This window comes from Pinus tabuliformis, chromosome 8 (genome assembly GCF_031772625.1).
Source record: "Pinus tabuliformis cultivar Carrire ecotype Pingquan chromosome 8, CPIR1, whole genome shotgun sequence".
Classification (NCBI taxonomy): Eukaryota; Viridiplantae; Streptophyta; class Pinopsida; order Pinales; family Pinaceae; genus Pinus; species Pinus tabuliformis.
In genome coordinates, this window is record NC_142294.1 from 1,493,768,037 (window position 1) to 1,493,774,097 (window position 6,061).

Sequence of the window (6,061 nt, forward strand, 5' to 3'; positions counted from 1 at the left end):
CGGTTCAGATGATGTCGCTGAGGAGAAAAGTGAAATATCACATCGTCAGAGTTTATTACATAGTTTAATTCCCGCAAGTGGAAATTCCAACTTACACTAAGAATCGACGCAAAACACAGTTCGGATTTGGAATCCGAACTTGATAGGTTATAAAGAGTGGTCTATATCCATATTAGGTCCGTAAGGATATCGGATCGACGCCTTTGAGAGGACAGTGCCTGGCCTTGAGGTTTTGCGAAATGCGATTTAATCTCAACTGTCAAATCGCAAACCGGATCGACGGTCAAGATGTGATCGCAAATCACAATCGGAGGAGTTAAGGGCTAGCGGATATAGTGATATGCCGATATGCCGACAGTGATAAAGCGTCGATCATCAGTTGGAGGTCGGAGGTTTCGGAGATCGGCAGAACGCTTCGGAAAAGGTTTGAAGTGAGAGTCAAACCCGACGATAATTATATATGCAGGTGCATAGAATTTGAAATCTGCTATATATGGTTCGGAGCGGGATTTCAATGTATTTCCTTTGTATTGCGATGGATGTGTTGCCAAGTCTTTTGAGAGTTAAATATATATTAATGTCTCTGAGAGTCGCATATAGAAGGGGAAGGGGTGATGAGGCACATATGTAATGTGGCTGCAGAGGAGCGACACCCGATTGCGATAAAGGTGGCATCGGTATCCGTGCAAAGGCCGTACCGAGGCGGAAAAAGGTGTGTTTGCGTATGTTTTCTTTTGTAAATGGTTTTATAAGGAAAATAGTGTTGATAAAAGGTTTTGTGGGATAAATATATGTGTAGCCAATGTTTAAAAAGGGGGGGTTACATATATAAGTGGTTAAAGGGATAATGAAGGTTATGAGGAGGTAATTAGTCCCGATAGAAGGTTTAAGTGGGGTGATTGAGTTCTGATATAAAGGAACTGAAAAAGAGGGCCTTAACCATTTATGGTGGAAGATTTAACTCCTTTGGGAGTTAAATACCTGGGACAGATGATTTTATGCATTTTCATGCATACTGTGGGTGTAAGCAGGGGTAACCCTGCATCATTTGGTATCAGAGTGGAATTGTAATCAGAGCAGGGAATATTTCCTATGAAAAGGAGGTTGCAAACACAATAAAGTAATGTGCATAAGGCTACAATAGAAGATTGTAGAGGAACTTTTTGAGTTCTTGGGAAATTGTAGTAGTTCCAGTAGAGGCTTGGAGTAGACAAGAACAGAGAATTCCTTGAAGAAAAGTAAGAGCAAGATTTCTTAGTACAAGTTTTGAAGGAAAGAGGACTTGGAGACAAAACAGAGGAAAATCCATTCATAGAGCAGAAGAATGGGAGAATAATATCATACATAGATCTTGGAGGTAAGATAGTGTGTTTTGTTTCAAATTGAAATTGAAAATTGTGGTTGCAGATGAAGCATCTCAACAAAGGACAGCAAGAGAAGCTGTGAGAGGAGAACTAGATGTGTTCTTGAAGGCAGAGTAAGAAAAACACTCTTAAGAAGAAGTGGCAGTGAATCTGAAGAATCCAACAAGAGGTTGGACAGAGAGAGAGGACAGCTGAAGTGTTCTCAAGAGGTTGTAGAAGCCTAGAAGGAGTAAAGGTGTTGCTCAAGAGGAGGTTCCAGACAGAGAGACTCGTGCTTACCAAAAGAATGAGTGAGGAGAACTTAGTGAGATAAGATTGCAGCGAGAAGGACTAGCTTTTGCAGAGGCTTGTTGCAGATGAGTGAGGAACTCATGAAGGAAGAGGAGAAGAAAATGACTACTGATAGTCATAACAGAGGTTCAGAGAAAAGCCACAACAGAAAAAAGAGGATGCCAAGGCAAATGGAAAGAGGATGAGTCAAGAGGAAATTGACAAGGAGATTGTAGAGTTAAAATAACAACTTGATGCATTAAGGAGAATACTTGAGGAAAGCCATAGACTAGGTTGGGTCTTGAGGAAGAAGCCAGTGAAGTGGCATAAGTTTCAGAGAAGGCTGCAGCAGAGGCAAGTAAAGTGGCTGATGGATGAACTCAAAGAAGCTGAGTTGGAAATGGAAGAGTCCATTTGTGAACCAGAACAAGGAGAAATTCTGGGAGAAAGTGAAGATGAAGACTTGAAGACTGAAACTTCAAGTGAGACCAAAGGGTCACATGGTTTTAAATCTGACAATTTGTGTATGTTTGCAGGTGAAACATGTAAAGAAGGAAAATTTTCTGATATTGTCATAAAGGAGAAAGAAGGCAAGCAGAATCTAAATTATGTTCTGGAAGAAGATGAGATAGATAGGTCTCATATAAAGTTGGGGAAAGATATCAAGCAACCAAGTGAAGGGCTTGAAGAGATTGAAGAAGAGACTATCAAAGAATTTCTGAATCATATAAAGGATTTAGAACAGCAAGGAGATATGATGGTTGAACCATCAAGTGGGACCATAGGGTCTTATGTTTTTAAGACTGATAGTTTGTCTATGGATGCAAAACAAATGCAGGAGAATGTTAATGTAGATGGTGAGACAAGGATAGCTCTTGGGGAAGATAAACAACAAGAGATTAAAGGAAAACTTGAAGAAGAGACTATGTTAGCTGAAAACATAGTAAAGGATCATCAGTTCACTATGATGATAGGCACAGTGGAAATAGCCATGGAAACTGTTGAGACAGTCAGTAAGAAAGAAGGACATCTACTGAAAGATGTTAAGAAGGAAGAAACCTGTGCAAAGGATTTAACCTTGGGAGAAGGAAAACTAACAAAGGAGTGTTTTGCAGAGGATGAGCAATCTTTTGAAACTATCAGAAGTATGAAGAAGTATCCTTCAGAAGATAAAAACTATGAAGTAAAGGAGGATGGATAATGTCTCTTAAATGAGATAAACAATGACTTATTGCAGCAGAAGGAACTTAACAATGCATGGATGTGTGAATATGTGACAACACAAGAACAAGTTCTTGTGGAAGAAGGAGATGAAGTTCAGTCTGAAGAGCTGATATGTGAAGCAACAGTTGAGACTGTTGAACCTTATGATTTCCAAACTAATAATTTGTGTATAAATGCAGGAAACATAAGTGATGATGAAATACTTGCGAAGTGTCACAAAGAAATTGCATTGTTGGAATATTTGATGGAAAATTTAGAGTATGACAGTGTGATTGCAGAAGAAGAAGTTCACTACAGTGAATAAGAGAAGGAAGACATCATTAGAGCAGATGATGTGGAGGAGAGACTAGTGGACAGTCTCATGAATTCTTTTAAGAATTCAAATCAACATACTGATGTGCTGACAGAGGAGAAAGAAATAGAGCAGCAAACTGAATTGTTGCCAAAGGAAGATAAGGCACAGAAGTCTTATGTTTTTGATGTTAACAAGTGTTTTGTGAGTGCATTTTTTGTTGCAGATGCTGGAAGAAATTTTTCACAGATGAGCAACCAAATAAATATGAAAGAAGAAGGTTCTATGGAATTATTTAATCCATGGAGCAAAAATGTTAAACTGCTGGAGAGAATGCTAGAAAATCATGATTTGAAGCAAGAGGGTAAGGATGATATGGAGGCAGCAAGCAAAGCAAAAGTTGGAGCAAGAAGAACAAAATAAGAAGGAAAAGAAAACCAACAGCTACAAAGTGGAAGTAACCAGCAATAGTTTGAAGAGTTAGTGAACAATAGCAACAATCCGAAACAAAGAGAAAGAGGAAGAAGTAAGTGGCAAAGTATAGACCAGTCCAAATATGTACTAGAGGCAGAGAAGAAATGTGGCAGTAGATGATGAAGTAGTCCAAATGAAGGAAAATGGTAATAGCAGGAAGCATGATCAATCAGAGTTTTAACATGATTGACAAGAAGAATATGGAGCAAAAGACAATAGACATACAACAGCAAAAAAGGTACAAGGCATTTGGACAGTTACAAAACAAAATATGGGATCTAGGAAGACAAAGACCAAAAGACTCATGATCAGGAGATCATGAGTATTTTCTACTTTGGGAGTCTAATGTAGGAGCATTTAACCCAAGAGAAAATCATTGTAACTAAGTAAACATAGGGGGGTAATGCGTTTTAGGGAAGTTAGTTTCCTAAGTCTCAAGTTAATGTAATATTTAGGCTTTTAAGTGATTTAATTAGATAATGTGAGATGTTTGTAAATGCTCTCAAATAAATGAGAACATGAGTGGGAAATAATGACAAAAGAGTCTAAAGTCAATTAGGACTCTTTAAGAAATTCCATGATTCTAGGAACTAAGGATAGCTCTTAGGAATTAAGTGGAGATTAGAAGGATGTAAAGGATAGAGGATTTAGGAGTCAGTTCAGAAGATTTAGAATTGGAGCCAAAATTAGTTAAAAAAGAGCCTTTCTGGTATAAATGTAAGCCTATGGGCAGAGTAGAGAGGAGGCCATGAATAGTTGAGGATCAGGCCTATGCGAAACATAGAGTCTCGAATGTAATCATGTGTTTATATTTATATATACAGAGATTTATTCCTGACTGTGTCAGTGTGTGGAAAAAGTATTTCATGAATGAATTACTTATGAATTCGTAGTTTCTACAACAGGTTTGCAGACAGAGTTCAAAGGAACGTGCAGAAGAGCAGAATGATTCAGAGGGATCATAAATGGGTCATTGAATCCAATTGAGGAAACAGAATGAAGCTCTGGAGAGGTAGCGAAGTAAGAATTCACTGAGGAGTTAAGCTCGGAGAAGTTGAGCAGCAAAATAGCAGAAGGCCAAAACCTTTGAAGGAAACCAAAGCCACAAAAGAACTGAATAAATGGTTTAGATGATGTCGCTAAGGATAAAAGCGAAATATCGCATCGGCGGAGTTTATTAAATAGTTTAAGTCCTGCAAGTGGAAATTCCAACTTACACTAGGAATCGATGCAAAACACAGTTCGGATTTGGAATCCGAACTTGAAAGGTTATAAAGAGTGGTCTATATCCATATCGGGCCCGTAAGGATATCAGATCGGCGCCTTAGAGCGGACAGTGCCTGGCCTTGAGGTTTTATGAAATGTGATCGCGCGATTTAATCTCAATAGTCAGACCACAAACTGGATCAACGGTCAAGATGTGATCGCAAATCGCAATCGGAGGAGTTAAGGGCTAGCGGATATAGCGATATGCCGATATGCCGACAACGATAAAGCACCGATCGGCGATCAGAGGTCAGAGGTTTCGGAGATCGGCGGAGCACTTTAGAAAAGGTTTGAAGTGAGAGCTGGACCCGACGATAATTATATATGTGGGTGCATAGAATTTGAGATCCACTATATATGGTTCGGAGCGGGATTTCAACGTATTTCCTTTGTATTGCGATGGATGTGTTGCCGAGTCTTTTGAGACTTAAATATATATTAATGTCTCCAATAATCGCATATCGGAGGGGAAGGGGTGATGAGGCACATATGTAATGTGGCCGCAGAGGAGCGATACCCGATTGCGATAAAGGTGGCATCGGTATCTATGCAGAGGTCGTACCGAGGCGGAAAAAGGTGTGTTTGCATATGTTTTCTTTTGTAAATGGTTTTATAAGGAAAATAGCGTTGATAAAAGGTTTTGTGGGATAAATATATGTGTAGCCAATGTTTAAAAAGGGGAGGTTACATATATAAGTGCTTAAAGGGATAATGAAGGTTATGAGGAGGTAATTAGTCCTGATAGAAGGTTTAAGCAGGGTGATTGAGTTCCGATATAAAGGAACTGAAAAAGAGGGCCTTAACCATTTATGGTGGAAGTTTTGACTCCTTTGAGAGTTAAATACCTGGGATAGATGATTTTATGCATTTTCATGCATACTGTGGGTGTAAGCGGGGGTAACCCTGCATCACTTTCTCTGATTATTTTTCTTTTCTATTTGTCAGTGAAATGGGATGGTAATATTCCAAATGATAAATAATTTTCTATACCTGCAAACCATGGGGTTTTTGCTGTTATAGAAAATAGATGCTCATCAGGAAATTTGTTTCAAAGAGGGATAAGATCATAAGGAGAATTAAGTCTTGACAGAAAATCTACCACTTGATTATCTTTTCATGGTCGATCTAGAACAGTGATATTGAATTATTGCATTAGTAACATCCACCTAGT